Below are 19,861 nucleotides of genomic sequence, written 5' to 3'. Positions count from 1 at the left end.
GGGATCCTTGGAAAATCTTCCTGGTCAGAAAGCTGAAGAAGATAAGGGAGAACAAAAAGTCACTGCGACAACTGAGCCTTTTTGAAGTAGCAGTTTCATCCAGTCTTCCTAATGCATTGTTACCACATCATTCTTTTTGCTCAAAAATCTTAGTACCTTCTGAATAAAGTATTATACATTTCTCCTCCTACAGTTTGACACCCTTCGCAACCTGGTTCCAGTTTGCCTTTCCAGATTTATCTCATATTTCTGTCCTTCATGTACTCTTAGGTTCCAATTAAACTGGATTACTTTTCTCCTCTGTTTTCATTCTTCCCTCCTTTGTGCTTTTATTCACTCTTTCTTCCCGCTACTAGAGCTGGGATGGACTTCTTTCTTTCCAGGCTCTACTGGTTAAAATTCATCTCCTTCTTCAAGATCTAGCTCTGGTGCTACCTCCTCTGTGAAGCCTCTCTTGATTTCCCCCACAGCTGAAAATCATCTTTCCTTTATCAGATTTCTCACAGTGTCTTGTCCAAGTTTTTTACTTGGAACATTCAGCTTTGTAGCATTTGATATGTGTCTTATTCCCTCCCTCCATTGGACTATAAATTCTTTGGGGACAGATATCTTTGTCTTTTGTCATCTTTGTATCTTTGTAGCCTTTGTAAATGTTGACACAGAAGATTCTTAGTAAATGTTGTTGATTTGACTTGAATCTTTGGAGTAAATAAGAGTCAGGATCAAGTAATGATTCAGTGATTTGGCACTGTCCCTGCTTGAGTAGGTGCTGAACTCTTGCTGTAGTATAACCACACCTGGGGCCACCTGGCTATTGCTAAGGACACCAAACAGAAGAAACAGGACGTCGAATTCCTAGTTATTAAGAGTTCCCAATTCCTTTATCTTTAAAAAAAAAAAAAAAGTCTGCCATTTTGACAGAATTCTTTCTGGGATACCTAGGATCCTTCCTTTTCCTTGTATATTCAGTTTTTCATTAGTTCCCAAATGTAGAAGATAAGAAAGGGTTGACATTAATTCTACACTTGAACTTCTGAGGCATCTATATCAGAAGTGACTGAATTTTTATAGTGGAAGGAAGTGGGTGTTGTATGATTAGTTACACGTTAGCAGTCAGAGAAGCCATGGTGTAAAAAAAAAAAAAAGTGAGTTCCTGTGCACACCCTTATGTTATGTACCTTATAAGTGGATTGTCTTCATACTGTGGTCTGAAAGTTTGGCCTGAGTTATTGCAACCAAAAAAATATTTTCTCTGTGATTTTCTTCTTGTCTTTTAAAAAGTAAGGGTTAAATAACACCTTTAGACAGTATTTTCCCCTTTTCAAAATAATTCTTTATTAGTTCCTTATCTTGAGTGTTTTCTGAATGTTAAGACTTCTTAACATATTTATATTCCTTTAAGGTACACTAGCCATTCATTTATTTAAAAAATAGTTATAAAACATCCCCTTTGCAAGGGACTGTGCTAGGTGCTAACCAGTACAGAGACAACAGTGACACACTTCCTGTTCTCAAGGACCATTTACTGGACCATGAAGAAAATTTCATTTTGCATCCTAAGCAACTTGGAAATGTAAGAAATCACCCCCTCTCTTCTCTGCTAGACTTTTAATACTGCTGGCTCTTATATTGCTAGCCTAATAGTTCTCTTCCAGCAATACTTAGAACTCTTACTATAACTTAGGTAGAAGACTGAGGGTCTTGATTAAGGCCAGAGTAGAAGGAAAGGAATAAATTTCCTCTTTTGAAATTTATCTCTTCTACTTGTTCCTTTTCTACTTAAGACTTTACTGTTATCCTCTTAGAATAGTTAGCTTTGTAATAATAATTTTCCTGTCTTAAATCTCTTTAGTAATCTTGCATAGATGCCTTCATCTTCCTAAAGCACTGCTTGTTTTTTTCCTTGTCACTACTTTGCCCAGACATATTTAATGGCCACTAATTGATTGCCTTCTGGATAAAGACCAGATGCCTTAGGTGGGTGTACACGACATTAGTCAATCTGGCTGCATTCTAACTTCTTTCCCACTCTTAGCTATTCCTCAAGTGCATATTGTGCTTTTCTACTTCAGAGCCCTAGCTCGTGCTTTACTCTTTGCATATAAGTATTCAACAAATATTAATTTGTCTCAGAAAATGGAACTAGGAATAGTAAGTAGAAGTTACAAAAAGGAAAATTTAAGCTTTACATAAGGGAAAACTTCCTAACAATTAGAATTGTCTAAAACTGTCAAAAATTGGAATGATTTGCCTCCACATGTAAGTGAATTTCTCTTTGCTAGAGATCTTCTTACAGAAGCTTAGTAACTTGGGTATGTTGTAGAAAGGAGTCTTATTCAGCTATTAATTAGACTAAATAGATGGTCTTTCAACTCTGAAAGTCTGTAATTATGTGGGTTTTGTGGGTTTTGTTCCCTCTGCCTGGAATGCCTTGAATGAGGAAGTCCAGGATTTACTAAAGGCAGGAAAAATGAACAGGCTCTCCTTTCTGTTTTCTTTACCATTTAGCAGCAAATGCTCTTTATAAACTGGTGATTTTTATTATAAATCAGTGGCCACACCAGAAAGAAAATATCCCATGCACAAAAATCTTAAAGTATGTTACAGGAATTAAATTTTGTGTTATAGTCACATAGCCAGCCCCTTGATCTCTCTGAGAAGTACAAGGACACAGCTACTGATTGTCGTCCCTGGGTTTATTTTTTGGGACCTCTAGCCATAGAACATGACTTTAGGCCCCCTGCTGATTCCACCACTGTAAGGCCTTAAAGCTGTGATGCATGTGTTCATCCTTCTTTGCCAAAGAAGACCATGCCATCAGAGAAATGATGACATGACTTGCACTTGACTTTGTTTTGAGTGAGGGAAGGCTGTGCCTCACTTCTCCTCCAGAGGCATCTGAATCTAGTGACCAGATATTCATCAGGATGACTAGAGATGACCCAGGATGAGGCAAGTGGGGTTAAGTGACTTGTCCAAGGTCACACAGCTAGTGAGTGTCAAGTGTCTGAGGTGAGATTTGAACTCAAGTCCTCCTGACTCCTGCACTGGTGCTCTATCCACTGTACCACCTAGCTGCCCCCAGAGCTGTGATGCAGGTGCAAGAAGAAAGAAGCAGGTGAAAGGTGGAAGTTTCTGGCATTCCCTTTTATAAAGAAACTACAGCCTTCCAGATGAGGGATGATGTTACTAAGTTTTTCTGACTTCTTAATCTCACTTTGGACTTAGCACCTTAATTTGTGGGGAGGCAAACTTCTGTTTCTAAATGTACACTTTGAGATCTTTGAAGAGATATTCTTAATCTGCTCTTGACCCAAGGTAGCAGGGAAGGCTCTCCAGAGCAATCCATGCAAAAAGCATTAAATGCCCCCTCCATGCCAGGCACTGTGTTAGACATTCTGACTACAAACACAAAAATGAAACAGTCCCTGTCTTCAAGGAGCTGTCAGTTTACCAGGAAACTCTTTGTATGTGTGTGCATATAGATATATGTGCATATATGCACACAAGCAAATCAGAGTATTTTGGGTGGAGGTGCTATGTGATGAGGGATCAAGAAAGATTTCATATAGAAGGCGACATTTGAATTTTAAGGAAACCATGGTTTCTAAAAGGCAAAGATGAATAAAGGAATACATTCTAGGCATGAGTGGGTGGAGTGCTTTGTGTGAAAAGTGGTAAGAAAGCCAGTTTGGCAGGGCCATAGAGTGAAGAAAGGGCTAGAAAAGTAGGTTAGGGACAGGTTGTGAAGGGCTTTAAATGCCAAGTAGAGGAGCTTTTTTAAAAATAAAATTTTATTTACCAGTGTATCCCTTCTCTGTCTTCCTAGAGAGCAATCCCTTATATCAAAGAATTTAAAAAGAAAAAAAAGTTCAGCATAACTAACCATTGGAAAAAGTATGACAGGTATAGTGTTTCACATCTGAAGTTCCCTACATTTGCAAAGAAGTGAATGGAGATACCTTCTTGTTTCTCTTCCTTGGAGCCAGTCTTGGTCATTATAACTGTGAAGCATGCAATTTTAATTGTTTTGCTTTTCTTATTCTTTCCATTTAGATTGGCATAGTCATTGTCTTTATGATCCCATTTGGGGTTTTCTTGGCAAAAATACCGGAGTGGTTTGCCATTTTCTTCAGCTCATTTTATAGATGAGTAAATTGAGGCAAATAGGGTTAAATGCTTGTCCAGGGTCACACAGCTGGTAAGTGTCTGAGGTTGGATTTGAACTTAGAAACTTAAAGTCTTTCTGGCTGTAGGCCCTGCACTCTGTCCATTGCACTACCTAGCAACTCCAAATGTTCTATAGCTGTGAAAAGGGACGACTCATTTGGCAAGGCTTCAGCCATTTTTAAAAGTCAGGAACTCTCTGTCCCGTTCCCAGCACTTAACTCAGTTTCAATCCCTCACACTTTTGTGATTTCCTTATTTGGTGTTCCAAAAGTCAATAAAATGTGCACTTTAGGCCTAGGTGGAATCTTATTTTGAAAATGTCTGTCTCTACTAGTTATGCTGGTGAAAGTTGAGGGTTTGACTCCACCCATTTCAGAGATTAGGGTTCTGTTCTCATGGCATTTCAAGTGGTTTACTTCCGTACCCTTATCTCCTACAATGGGAAGCCTGGGCAGAAGGGTGTCTCATATTTCTGACACATGTTAGAAATAAACAAATAGAAAAAACAAAAATAAAGGTACTATTAAACTGATTCTTGGTCTTAGTAGAAGACTTTGCTCTTAAGAATAGTTCAAAATGGGTCCATGATTTAGACGTAAAAGGTGACACTACAAGCAAATTAGGAGAGCAAGGAATAGTTTACCTTTCAGATTTATGGAGAAGGGAAGAACTAATGAACAAACAAGAGACAGAGAATATTATGAAATGCAAAATGGATAATTTTGATTATATTAAATTAAAAAGGTTTTGCACAAACAAAGCCAATGCAACCATGATTATAAGGGAAGCAGAAAGCTGGGGAAACAATTTTTACAACCAGTGTCTCTGATAAAAGACCTCATTTCTAAGTCAAATTTATAAGAGTACAAGTCATTCCCCAATGGATAAATGGTCAAAGGATATGAAGAGGCAATTTGTAGATGAAGAAATCAAAGGATCTACAGTCACATGAAAAAATACTCTAAATCACTACTGATTAGAGGAAATGCAAATTAAAGCAACCACCTCACACCTTTCAGATTGGCTAATATGGCAAAAAAGGAAAATGATAAATGTTAGAGATGTGGGAAAATTGGAACACTAATGCATTCTTGGTGGAGTTGTGAACTGATCCAGCCATTCTGGAGAGCAATTTGGAACTATGACCAAAGGACTATAAAACTGTGCATACCCTTTGATCCAGTTACACCACGACTAGGTCTGTATCCCAAAGAGTTAATAAAACAGGGAAAAGGACTTACATGTACAAAAATATTTATAGCGGCTCTTTTTGTGGTGGCAAAGAATTCGAAACTGAGGGAATGCCCATCAATTCTGGAATAGCTGAACAAGTTGTGGTATGTGATTGCAATGGAATGTTATTCTATGAAAAAATGATGAGCAGGTAGATTTTAGAAAAACCTGGAAAGACTTACACGAACTGATGCTGAGTGAAGTGAGCAGAATCAGGAGAACATTGTACACAGTAACAGCCACATTGTGTGATGGTTAACTTTGATAGATTTTATTCTTCTCAGCAATGCGATGAGCTAAGACAATCCCAAAAGACTCGTGGTGGAAAATGCTAGCCACAACCAGAGAAAGAACTTAGGACTCAGAATGCAGATTGAAGTTTACTATTTTCTCTTTTATTTTTGTTTTTTCTCATGGTTTTTCCCTTTTTTCTGTTTCTTCTTTCACAACATGACTAATGTGGAAATATGTTTAATATGATTATACATATATAGCCTAAATGAGATTGTATGCCTTCTTGGGGAGTTGGGAAGAGAGGAAGAAGGAAAAATTTAGAACTCAAAATCTTATATAAGTAAATGTTGAAAACTAAAAATAATTAAATTTAATTTTTTAAAAAGAATAAATAAAAGAACAGTTCAATAAACACTGACATTCACTCAGGGCTTCTTTTCAGTACTTCATATATTGTAGTGTCTTGTGGGGGAAATTCAGGGATCTGCAAAAAAGTCCAATTACACTCTTCCTCCATTTTTTACTTGTCAAAATCCTGGGCATTGTTTTAGGTAGCACAGTTGCTGCTTTCTATCTGGTGACTTTCCTTAATTGCCCAGGATATAATCACAGAACCAGAAGGGATCATAGAGACTGTTATAGTCTAGCCTCTACTTGTCCCTTTGGTACCATAACCCTTAAGAAGACATAGAAATGTTTTTGTGTTGTTTTGTTTTGTGATAACAAAGAACTGAAAGCTAAGGGGTATGGGACTCCCATTAATACTTGTTTTTCAGTTGTATCTGACTCTTTGTGACCCCATTTGGGGTGTTCCTCGCAAAGATATTGGGGTAGTTTGCATTTCCTTCCTGCAGCTTATTTTACAAATGAAAAACTGAGGCAAATAGGGTTAAGTGACTTGCTCAGTCACACAACTAGTAAGTGTCTAAGGCCAGATTTGAAGGCCTGGCACTTTATCCACTCTGCTACCTAGCTATAGGCATAACTAACCAAATTAATGGTATATGAATGTGACAGAATGGAAAACTGTTGAGCTATAAGAAATGATGGAAGTTTCAGAGATACCTGGGAATACTTGTGTGAAGTGATGAAGAGGGAATCAAGCCAAACTAGTAGAACAGTAATAGTGATGTTGTAAAGTCAAACACCATTGGAAGAGTTAAGGCCTCTGATCAATGTAAACCCAAAGATCCCAGCAGTTGGGATAAGAACTCAACTATCTGACAAAACTGTTGGGAAACAGAGAGCTGTCTGGCAAAAACTAGATATCCATATACCATATACCATCATACCATATGCCAAGATTAGCTCCAAGTAATACATGATTTAGACAGAAGGGGTGATATAAACAAATTAGAGGAAGTAATTGCCTTTCAGATCTATGGATATGGGAAAACATCACATCCAAATGAGATAAGAAAGGTTCATAGGAGGTAAAATGGACCATTTTGATTACATAAAATTTAAGTTTTGGCACAAACAAAACTAGTGCAGTTAAAATTAGAAAAGCAGAAAATTGATACGAAGAAATAATAAAAGAAAATATAACGAATGAAAAATAGAAGAGAATGAAACATTTCATAAGAAAAACAACTGATGGTGCAAAGCCATGTATGGGGCTGTGTGCAGACCCATGTGTGGCACAAGCTAGGACCCCAAAAATAAACAGCCGCTGCTGCTGCCATCCCTCTACCCTCCTCAGGAGCTAACGCATCTGATCCTGCTACCACCATGGGCCCTCTTCAACATCTTAGAAGATCTAAGTGCAGCAGTGAGCAGCAACGAGTGTTTCAGAGTGGATGCTCTGGCAATTGGGCCCAAAAGTGCCCTGCTGGAGGAGGCCATGGAAGAGGTAGTTTTACCTCAGTGAGAGCTTTTCCAGTTTGTTTCTGCATCTCTTCCAGACATCTGTTACTGTTATGGTGAGTTTGGTCATCTTGCCAACAATTGTGGTCTTCAGGAGGATGAAACCTGCTATAATTGTGGTAGAGGTGGCCACATTGCCAAGGACTGCAAGGAACTGAAGCAGGAGAGAGAGCAGTACTGCTACAACTGTGGCAAACCCGGCCACCTGGCTTGTGACTGCGACCATGCAGATGAGCAGAAGTTTTATTCATGTGGAGAGTTTGGGCACATTCAGAAAGATTACCCCAAAGTGAAATGCTATAGGTGTCGTGAAACTGGCCATGTAGCCATCAACTGCAGCAAGACAAGTGAAGTCAGCTGTAATCACTTTAGTGAGTCAAGGTGTCTTGCACAAGAATGCACAGTTGAGGCTACAGCTTAATTATTTTTTCTTTCTCGCCCCTCCTTCTTCTGATTTGATGGTTGTATTATTCTGTGAATCCTCTTCACTGGCCAGAGATTGGTAGATAGAGGCTACTCCCAGGCCAGTGAGATTTACTTGGTGTGTAAAAGGAGGAAAGGGGTGGAAAATCGACATTCTGCATTTTACTACAAAAAAAGTTTATGTTCCATTTGGTAGAGATGTTCTGTATAATGCTTTGTTGAAGAACCCCCTCTCTGGGCTTCTTGGGTGTGATCCCATGCAGAGGGAAAACAGCTTCTAGAAGTGTGTTCCATAAGTAACTTTAATTGTAATATAACAATGGCCTTGGGTTGTCTGACCTCAGTAGAATTGAGTAACATCTATATCAGGCCCTATGTAGAGCATCTAGTTGAGTGGGAGTAAAAAGATGTATATGCCCGTTAATGGTCATGAGAGAGAGAGAAATCAGGTTAAAAACCTAAACAGTAACGATTCTGTCACAATATGAATATTGGAGATACAGATGGTGAAAACAAGGTCTGGAATAAATTTTTCAAAAACTAAATCTAAAACCCAGATTAAACATCAATGCTCAGAGCAAACATAATTTGGAGCTATTCAGGAGTTGCAGAGAAATTTATTTTCACAGAAATCAAGATGTTATTTTTGTATACTATATCACTTAGACAACTGTTGGGTTTCATTTGCTGTAATCAGTTTTGAAAAGTCAGATGGTAAAAGTTACTGAAGTCCTAGAACATAGAAATGTAATTTTAAACTATCAATAAAACTGGAGGAGGAAGGAAAGTTTGACTGAAGTTCCTTTTGTTTACTTCAAATTTTCACTAATATACATAGTGCAAAATGCCATATTAAAGAGGGGACTGTGGAGGACTGAAAAGCTGACAGTTTGGACTTTTCTTTTTACACTAACTTAATCATGTCTTCAATGGTTAAAGTTAGCAGTTAAAACATGGAAAGGCATGGGGTCAAAAAAAAAAAAAAACTGATCTGGAGAACAGATCCAGAAGAAAAAACAAGAATAATCAGACTGCCTGGAAGTTGTAATAATAAAAAAAAAAAGAATCTTGATACAGTGATACAAGAAATAATTAAAGAAAATTGTCCCAAAGTGTTAGACAGTATAAGGTTGGAATATTTCTATGGTGTAGGAAATGAGTTGAATTTAGAAAAATATGAAAAGACTTGGATTTGTGAAGATGCTATCCACCTTCAGAGAAACAGAACACTAACAAATATAATATGATTTCACATAGATGCATATGAATGTATATGTGTATGATTAAGTATGTGTGTATGTACATATCCACACTTAATTGTAGACTTCTTAGGGAAGGGGCAGGGAGGAAAGGGGATAAAGAATAAAGTAAAAAGTGCCCAACAGAGAACAAAATAAAACCTACAAGGAAGCAGAGAAAAGATGGACAGCTCTCAACACAACGTGTAGTATTTATTATATAGACTTTCTTGAAATGAAAAGTTATTGCTTTATATTTTGAATCCCCTCTTATGTTCTTCTGTGTTCGTGACAATGGGTTTTTTTGTTATTTTGTATTTAAATTTTTTTCTTTTCTTATTTTGTATTAAGTTTAAAATTTAAAATATTGCCCCCCAAAAATGAAGCAGAAAATTGGGAAAATAACCTTGCATCAAGTTTCTCTAATAAAGATCTCATTTCTAAGATAGGTGGGGAACTGATTCAAATTTATAAGAATAAGAGCCATTGCTCAATAGTCAAAGGATATGAATAGCTGTTTTGAGAGGAAGAAATCCAAACTGTCAATAGCTATGTGAAAAATGCTCTAAATTACTAATAATTAGAGAAATGCACATTAAAACAACTTTGACTTTCCTGCTCAGACCCACCAGGTTGACAAATTTGACAGAAAAGGAAAAAGACATGCTGGGAGGGGCTGTGAGATAATTAGATGCATTAATGAACTTGTCCAGCCATTCTGGAAAGCAATTTGAAACTGTTCCCAAAAAACTATTACACTGTGCATGCCCTTTGACCCAGTGATATCACTACTGGATCTATATCCCAAAAAGATCTAAGAAAGAGGAAAAGGGCCCATATGTACAAAAATATTTATAGTTACTCTTTTTTGTGGTAACAGAGTTGGAAACTGAAGAGATTGACATCAGTTGTGGAATAGTTGAACAAATTATGGTTTATGAGTGTGATGAAATACTACTTAACATGTTGTAAGAAGGAGATGGTTTCAGAGAAATGTGGGAAGATGTATAAATTGATAAAAAGTGAAATGAGTAGAACTAGGAGAACAGTTTGTACAATAACAACAATGCTGTAAAGACAAACAACATTGGAAGTCCTAAGAACCAATCACAATTACAGAGGACTCATAATGAAACATGCTACTTTTTGAACATTGGTAATGTTAGAATTTGTTTTATGTAATGAGTTTTGTTTTTCTTTCTCAGTGGATATGGGAAAGGAAGGTAGGAGGGAGAAAATGTAGAGCTGAAAATAAAATAAAATTGAATTTTAAAAAAATTCCTAATCAGCTCATTGACTAAACATGATTCCAGAAGATTCATGACAAAATCTGGTCTCCAGACAGAGATGTGGTGGTCCCAGGATACAGACGGAGACAATGTATTTTTTGGATATGGGTAATGTGAGAATTTGTCTTGACTATGCACATTTGGTACAAGGGTTTATCTTTCTGAGTCTGGGTGGGGGAGGGAAGTGGAGGGAGAGAAAGTAGATTTTTTAATTGAATAAAAATTAAATTAAAAAAAAATTTTATTAAAAATTTTTGCTTGAATAGTTCAAATGATGATGAACCCATTGGATTCTGTGGCAGACAATTCCACTCTTTAATAGCTTTAATTGTTAGGAAACTTTTCATATAGTACCTCAAACCTAAATCTATACCTTTTTGATTTATTGCTTCTCCAGAGCTAAGCAGAATAAGGTTTGTCTGTTCTCCAATAACCATCAGATACTTGTAGGTTATTATTCTGTTTCTTGAAGCCATGCATCTTCTTTTTTTCTGAGTCAAATATCCCTATTTTCTTCAACCGGTCTTTATGATGCTTGATTTTCTTGATCACTCTCCTCTTTGCTTTCTACCAACTGTTCTTCCTAAAATGTGGTTCTCTGACCTTAAAACAATATTATAGATGAAGTCCACCTAGTTCAAGGTACAGTGTTTTGTCACCTTGCTAGTTTTAAACAGTTGGCATCTCTTAGTGCATCCCAAGACCACATGGGCTTTTCTGTTTGTGTCATTCAACAAGCATAGTAGTCACTTTGTAAATGTTTGTTGCTTGTTGTCTATCCTGAAATCATGAAAGTTTGCCCACAGGGGAATGTGGGAAAGGTGGGATTAAAAGGAGGTATAGGTGAATGATAGCACTTCAAAAACAAAACAAACAAAACCTACCAAATGAAAGAAGATTAGTTATGACAAAGTGAAATGAACCTGGGTTCTTATTTTTTCATATGAACTATTACCAAACCACACTCCATACTTGTATTTTTTAATTGTTTTTTTAAATTCCCAATTGCAAGACTTTACAAATAGCTCTTCTAAATCTCACCTTACTAGATTTGGGCTCAGTATTCTAGCCTGTCAATCTTTTTGGTCTCAGTTTTGCCCATCAGTATGTATGAGATCCCTTCTGACTTTTGTGTCTTCTGCAAAATAGGTAATCTTACCACTTATTTCTTGATTCAAATCGTTAAGAAAAAGTTAAATAGCACAAAGCCAAGCACAGATCCCACTAGTGACCTTCTAGAGCACTAAGTTGAAATTCAAGTATTAATGATGCCTTTTGGAGACCAGTGGTTCCACATCTACCCAACTCTGCTGTTGTCTAGCCAAGAATAGCATGAGAAAGCATTGGCAAATGCTTTGTTAAAATATAGGTGAAATATGTTACAGCATTCTCTTGATCTGATTTTTTTCTTTGCGGGATAGGGGAGTATTTTGAACCTATACACCAAAAAAGAGCATTTCTATACCCAGCAGAATACAGAAAGAAAATTCTCTATGAAAATGTAAATCTCCATTTCATTGGAAGGTGAAGGGGAAGGGGAATAAACCTTTATTAAGCTCCAGGCATTGTGCTAAGAACTTTACAAATATTTTCTCACTTGATCTTCATAACAACTCTGTGAGGTAAGTGGTATTATTATCCATATTTTACAGTTGAGGAAACTGAGACTGCCAGAGGTTAAATACTGTCCCAGGGTCACACAGCTAGTAATTGTTTGAAGCAAAATTTGGATATATACCTTCTGGAGTCCAGACCCAGTGCACTATCCACTGGGACACCAAGCTGCACCATACTGTTTGCTTTTTTAAAATATATAATAAATTCTGCACATTATCTTAAAAACTGTCTTGCTTGTCTGTGCTGCCTCCTGAATTTCCTTCTATTTTCTTCTATTTTAAAATTAGTTATTCAGAACTTACTCTCTGCTCTCTTTCATAGACTCACACACACACACACACACACACACACACACACACACACACATCTCACTAACAGAGAAAGAAAGGAGAAAAAATACCACTTGTAACAGTTAAGTATAGTCGAAAAAAATAAATCCACACAGTGACCATGTGCAAAAATTTATTTTCTGTATCTTCTGCTGTCTCTATCATCTGGTAGGCGAGTAACATGTTTCTTCATAAGTCCTCCATAGGACCATGACTGATCATTACTTTGATTTGATCTGAGTCTTTTTTCAAAGTTGTTTTTCTTGAAAATTTCTTTCCTTGTAGAAGTTCTCCTGGTTTTGTACTGCTCACTTCCCTCATGTGTCATTTCATACCATCCAGGATTCTCTAGTCATTTCTTTTGTCAATTCTTATAGGTCTTATAATTCCAATATCATTTCACAGTTTGTTCATCTGTTCCCTAATGGTTCAAGGTACCATCTAATATACCGTCTTAGTCTAGTTCTTTTATTTCCCCTTCCCCTTTTAATTCCACCTTCAGTATAAAGAAGTTTGCTCTACTTGTGGCTTCCCTCCCACTTAACTTCTACTTGATTCTCTTTTGAGTTTGATATATTTATAAATCTCTGTTGATACTTGTTTGTTTTTACATTATCTAAAATTTCCCCAAGCATCCTTCTCCCTTCCCAGAGAGCTATCTTCTATAAGATAATTTTTTTTTAAAGAAAGGAAAAATAATCTGCAAAACTGATCAGCATATGATAAAAAAATCAATAATTCACAGCCCCATGACCTTCTGGCTACCTTGTGCAGCTTTTTGATGGTTTTACTAGAATAGGTATTTGAGAGACGGTGTTCTACCCTCCCATTCAGGTAAGCATCTTGGCCTGTTCTGGATGAAGCTCTTTGTAATCACCATTTCTTTTCTACATGTTCACTGACCATCTTTTAAATGATAGGTTTCAGTATTTTGCCAGGAATCGAAGTCAAACTCACTAATTTACGGACTCTACTTTCTTCCTCATTTTGAAATTTGGAACATTTTTAGTCTTGTTCTACTTTTGTCATTTTCTACCATCTTTCAGATATCACTGTCTCAATAATCAGTCTCATCTGCCAGTTCCATCACTAGCCTGGCATGTAGTTTACTTGGTTCTAGTGCTGTGTAATCATCAAGAATAGCAAAATGTTTATCTTAGGAAACAGCGCCCTGTTAACCATTTTTGTTCTGGCCTTTAGTCACGATAGAGGAAAGAATAAAAAGAAGAGTCAAACATTTCTAGCTCCACCTTCTCTCTGTCATCCTTTTTTATCTTCTACACATTCAAGCAGGGTTCTCATCACTTCTTTGAACTGCCTCTTTTCTTTAGCATAGCTTTAGTTTTTATTACCAGCCTCAGCTCATTTGGAGTGTTAGCTCTTTTAACACTGTTTAGGACCATACTCTGCTTTTGTATTTATCTTCTTCCCCGACCTTGCTGCCATCTTCTAAACTCAGGGTGTTCCATGTAGTTCCACATTGGTCTCTTTTGATGAGTCCCCCTTTTCTTCTTCATTAGGATTATTTTTCTTTCTGTCTTCAGAATTTAATTTCTGAGAGTTTCTTGTTCTTCCTGGACTGACTTCTCTAAATAATTTTAATCCATGGAATCTTACCTGTCTTTCTTCTGGACCTTTGGAAATCTGTTCTTTCAGAACATAGGGTGCAGGTGAGACTGTTCTTGGTATCATTTTCTTCTGGGATATAGTCTAAGAGTTCACCAGGTCTCAGTGGTGTCTGTGAGGTGAAATTCACGTTCACCCACGTTGTTCCCTGCCTTTTCTTCTATAGTATTTGGTTTGTGTTGCTTACATTGTATGTGTTGTTCATTGTATTGTAGATATTTGTTGTATCTTACTGTATGATATTTGTATGCTTCTTGAAGTCATCTTGCACAATGCCTTATATACAGCATGAACTCAATAAATATTTGTCGAATAAATAAGTCCAGGAGATGCTGTGAAGAAAGAATTGATAGGACCTAGCGACTAGGTTTATGACAATTTCAGATCTATGAATGACAGTGTAGTAGTAAGTTCTCCATTTCCATTGAGGATAAAACAAGAGGGGGAGTACACTTGAACTGGAGAAGGAAAGATCAAGTTATATGCCCCCCCAAAAAAAATTTTTTTCATAACTTTTAAACCCACTAGAGCGAGTAGGCCAGGGAAATGGAAGAATCTCTTTTCCTGGTAGATATTTAAACTGAGGAAGCCCATGGAGTCTTACCCACTGCCTGTAGGAAGAGCAGTGTGTTAGCTAATCCCTTAAACTCTAGGATTCTGTCATTTTCAGAGCACTCAATGTCAGGGGTCTCATTGGAGGTCCTTGACCTCTTAGAACAGAGTTTCAGTGTGAATTCAAATATTTGGCAGTCTCTCTACTTGTTTACCTAAATATTTTCAGTTTGCTTAAAATTGGACATGGAAAATGTAGTGTGGAACTAGAAACTTACTTTTCCTTTCTACCAGTCTTAGAAAATTTCATTCATGTGGGCATTCTTTCCATCAGCTCTAATTATGACCCTTCAGGCCTCAATCAGTGTGACTCTTTCCATGTTTTATTCTAAGTCCTTTCCACTTTGAAAGTCCTAGTGTGCCGTGCCAGTTGTCCACCAGTTGTTTCTCTGTCATTGTGTTATCAATATGCTTACTTTCTTATTGCATATATCCTTGATTATGTGTATTTTGTTTTATTTCTTAATTGAAGTAAACTTCTCTCTCTCCTAATCCCCAAACACTGCCAAAAGTCCAAATATGGCATTCAAGAAGACTTGTAAAGCTTCATTTTTTTTTCTGTATTCATAATTCTGTTGAAATGCCTAGAATTCCATATGCAGTAAAGTGCTTACATGTGATGATTTCCGGGGTAGTTCTCTCTCTTTTGGTTTTCAGATTAACTTTACAATTTTTCTGAAGAGTGACTAATTTATCTTATTTAATTCTCAGGTTCATAAATACCTCCAGTTGCCTCCAGTTATAATAAAACTGCATCTTTAATTGGTATTTGAATCCAATGAAAAGTAATTGCCTTAATATAAATAAAATATTGCCCTTGTCTCAATTTCCATACTTCTGATAATTCAAGGGTTAGTGATTTAATATGGACCTTAACAGATACTCTTCATAAGCTACTATGACCAAGAAAAAAAACAACTGTTAACCAACCTTTCGATGATGCCTCTGCATTTAAGGACTCAGATGACAGACACACAGCCCAAAGCTGAATCCCTTACTCAAAGCCTTTCCATCTGGCAGAATCAGAGAGAGTTCTGCTAGAATGATGGAGCCTTCTAGAACAATTGTCAAGATACATACATGTCCCCTAAGGAGTTTTAGTGATTTCATATAGGAATTAAAAGAAATATGAACATTAATTTCTATTTTGTTACTAACTTTTGCAGATGAACAGATTTATGTGATCAATTGCTGTCTCTTTTTTAGCTCACTTTTGACATGTGTATCTCTAATTGTGGCTTTTAAATGGAATGGTTATAAATGGGCTGGTTTTGTAACTTTTCATTTTGCTGTGTTGTGTCTGTGGTTTTGTTTTGCATTTTGTACGCCTTAAACTTTGTACTTTATTTTTCTCCGTGTGCTCCTACATGACCAAACTCTGCCTTCAATTATTTAGTTATTATCCCCAGATAACTCTACATGAACGGTTACTAATTGAATTCACTTTCTTAAAATTCAAGGGAACCTGCAATAGATTTATTTCCAGCAACCAGTCCTTTATACCTTATTATCCCAGCCATTGCTTTCTGACCATGTGGCTTCTCTTCTCATCATACTTTATCTTGGAGGGGAGGCCTTTTGGTCGTTTGGGAGGAAATGACCAACTGTTACATGGATATCTACATGGCTATCTGTACATTATAGGTTCTCTGACTGGGAATGTTAATAGTATCAAAGATTTAGAGATGAAAACAATCATAGAAGGCATCTATTGGGCCTCCCATTTTACAGTTGAGGAATTAACTACAACAGTAATAGCATTTATATTGCACTCTAAGGTTTACAAAGCACTTTACAAATATAAATTCTTCTTATCCTCATGACAACTCTGTGAAGTAGATCCATTTTTATTTATTTATTTATTATGCCCATTTTGCAGATGGGAAAGCTGAGGCATAAGGAGGTTAAGCAACTTGCCCAGGTTGACACAGCTAGGAAGTGTGAGAAGTAACATTTGAACTAAGGTCTTCCTGACTTTGGATCCAACGTTATATGAGGTGACCTCATGAAGCCCCCATTACTGCCTTATAACAACCCTCTAAAACAGACACCACTGGTACTTCTACCCCACCCTACAGATGAAGAAATAGACTTAGGTTCACAAATTTATGAATGGTAAGAAGAGACTTGAGCCAAGGTCACCAGCCCTCAGAAAAGTGGTCAGACTAATGACTATTCTTACCTCTTTGTCTCTGCCCATACTCTGTACCTTGGATTCACATTCAGCAGATTTAACAATGTCATTAGGACAAATCACAACTCATAATTCTTCTTTAGGGAACTCTTAGTGAGGAAACTCCTCCACCAAAGCAGATCCTTACTCAGCTGCCTGGGGTCACTGGGAAACTCAGTAACCTGCCCAGGGCTCCACAGCTAGTATCATTCAGGCATGGAATTTATGCCTAAGGGTCTTCTTGACTCTGAGCTAGCCCTCTCCCCACCACCCCACACTACCTGGACTATTATGATCATCTACCCCTTTTTCTTAGCACCTCAACTTGATGCAGGCCAGGATTTTCATTAATTCCTAATGCCAGTTATATCAACCCAGTCTTCAAATTTTTGCTTAAAAGTCCAGATGAGTCCACCTTCATGAAGAGGTGGCCACAGGCTTCCTTTCCTAAAGAATGAGGAGCTAAGGTTATCTTCTGCTCATACGAGTCTTTTTAGCTTGAGTAAACTAAGGTCCTGGCTTCCCAAACCTGTCTGACTGAACAGGCCTAGAGTTGCAAAATGAAGGATTTTTAAAACGTTTACAGAATGGCTATTTTCCTGGGTTGGGGCATTAAAAATTCTCTAGGTAATTAACCTTATTTATTCATGAAATTATCATCTTGTGCAGTTGTAGCACCTTCACTTGGTATAAGACTTTTATAAGTTATTTTGCTTATCAGTTCTGATGATATTAAGAAAAATTGACCAGGCAATCTCATTATTGCCATGTTGTGAAAGACTTTTGTCCTTCACTCTCTGAGGCCTGCCATTTTCCTGGCAGTTCAAACTCAAGCTCCAACTAAGACTAAGATGCAGGGTGCTTTTCTCTCTTTTGGGGCTCTCTGGACTTGCTTAATTGTTATCAATGTTACATCAGTCAGCTGTTAAATTAATCTTCAGTGAAGTTGGGTTTATTATGTTCAAATCTTTGGAAAAGAGTTTGCATGTTATCCAGGTCTTCTGTACAGGACCATGCTCTGTGATTTTTATCTAAATTTTCAGACATGTTGACAGTGTGTATTCATAATGTTACAGACACTGTGCTGAGAACTAGAGATACAAAGAAAGGCAAAAGACAGTTCCCTGCTCTCATAATCATTGAGGAAAGACAGCATGCAAACAACTATATATGAAGAAGATGTAGGCAGGGCAAAGAGCAACAAGGAAGGCCCCCAAATTAAGAGGCATTGGGGAAGGCTTCCTTTAGGAGACTGGGTTTTAGCTGGGACTTGAAAGGAAGCCAGGTGGCCTGGAATCATCAGGAAGACCCGAGTTCAGCCTTGCTAGCTCTATGACCCTGGGCAAGTCACTTAACTCTTTGCCTCAGTTTCTTCATCTGTAAAATGGGGATAATCATAACCCTTACCTCAGGGATGTTGTGAGGATCAAATGAGATAATAATGATAAAGCACTTAGCACAGTGCCCTGTACATAGTAAGTGCTATATGAATGTTAACTGCTATTATTGTTGTTATTGTTATAAGTGAGGAGGTAGAAATGAAGTAGAGAATTCTAGACATGGGGGACAGGCAGTGAAAATGCCCAGAGTTGAGAGACAGAATGTCTCCCTTGAGGAACACTAGGGAGGCCAGTGTCAAAAGGTATGTTGAGGGGTAGGGAAGAAGTGATAAAAGACTTTGAAAGACAAACAAGATTTTATATTTGATCCTGGAGGTGGCAGAGAGCCACTGAAGTTTATTGAGAAAGAAGAAGTTGGGGATGCTGTGGGGAGTAGATGACATGGTCAAATCTCCACTTTAGGAATATCACTCTCTTGACTGAATGGAGGATGGACTGGAATGGAGAGAGACTTGAAGCAGGCAGACCCATCATCAGGCTTTTACAGTGGTCCAGGAATGGGATGATGAAGGTCTGCACAGGGTGGGGGCAGTGTCAGGAGAGAAGGAGGCATATTCAAGAGCTGTCATAAAAGTGAAATCACAAGGCCTTGGCAACAGGGTATGGGGAGTGAAATGGTATGCAGAAAGTAGAGGGCCCAGAATCCTGGAGGTCACCTGTGTTTGGAGGACATGATCAGGAGGAGCATACAGCAAAGAAAGATCCAGATAGGTTGGATGAGAACTAGAAGAAAGTAGTGTTCCAAAAACCTAGAGAGAAGTTGAGAATAATAGGTAATGGTTTTAATAAAACTAGTAGAACGATACACTAGGAATAGAGGAAGGCTTCACTTTGAATCCTGACTCATCACTTCTACATGTGTGGTCCCAGGACAAGTCAGGTTAACCTCTAGCAGCTTCAGCTTTCTCATCTGTAAAAATAGGGATAATCATAGCACCTTCTTCGCAGGGTTATTGAGGATTAAATGAGGTCAATTAATCAGTCAGTAGGCCTTTATTATAAGTGCCTATTATATGCTGAGCCCTGTGATAAGAACTGAAGATATAAGTACAAATAGTAAAATAATACCTACTCCCAAGGCATGTATAACACTTGGCAAATTTCAAAGTGCTGTATAACTGTGAGCTATTATTTTAAACTTTGATTTATATCTTTTGTTTCTAGATCACCTGTATTTTCCAATCCATTCCTCCCTTTGCCACCTCCCTGAGAGTTATCCTTTATAACAAATAATTTTTTTAGAGAATTGTTTTAGTAAAACCAACCAACACCTCATCCAAGTCCAAAATTCCATACCCTTAGTACTTAACCTCTTGAAAGGGGAAGAGATGTACATTGTGAGCTGCTATTACTCATTTATCTTTATTATAAGAGGCATGAGTTAGAGGTGTCAATGAGATTCCTCCCCAATCCCTGTTTTGCTCTGTTGATTATCAGGGTTTTTAGGCTCTATTTTGGGTAACACTTCCATTTTGATGACAGATTTTCCCCTCCTTACCTGAACAATTAAATTGAAATGCTTCTGTTACCATATCTAAAGGATCTAGTACTGTCCGAGATCATGGTGTTTTCCATGGCATTGATGGATATGGAGAAACTTAAGGAGTTGGATTTTTTCTTACACATACCCCTCTCTTTTCCTTTAATGTTT

At 37.5% G+C, this 19,861-nt stretch overlaps 1 protein-coding gene and 1 pseudogene across 16 annotated transcripts in view; both read left to right on the top strand.

Annotated features, from left to right (window-relative positions):
- LOC140527699 (CCHC-type zinc finger nucleic acid binding protein pseudogene) lies at positions 1 to 19,858 on the top strand (annotated as a pseudogene).
- POGZ (pogo transposable element derived with ZNF domain) overlaps positions 1 to 19,861 on the top strand; it is a 60,470-nt gene that overhangs the window by 21,550 nt on the left and 19,059 nt on the right. The gene's annotated exons all lie outside the window — the stretch shown is intronic.

The sequence above is a fragment of the Notamacropus eugenii genome, chromosome 2, assembly GCF_028372415.1.
Source record: "Notamacropus eugenii isolate mMacEug1 chromosome 2, mMacEug1.pri_v2, whole genome shotgun sequence".
NCBI lineage: Eukaryota > Metazoa > Chordata > Mammalia > Diprotodontia > Macropodidae > Notamacropus > Notamacropus eugenii.
This window is presented reverse-complemented; position numbering and strand designations above follow the sequence as displayed.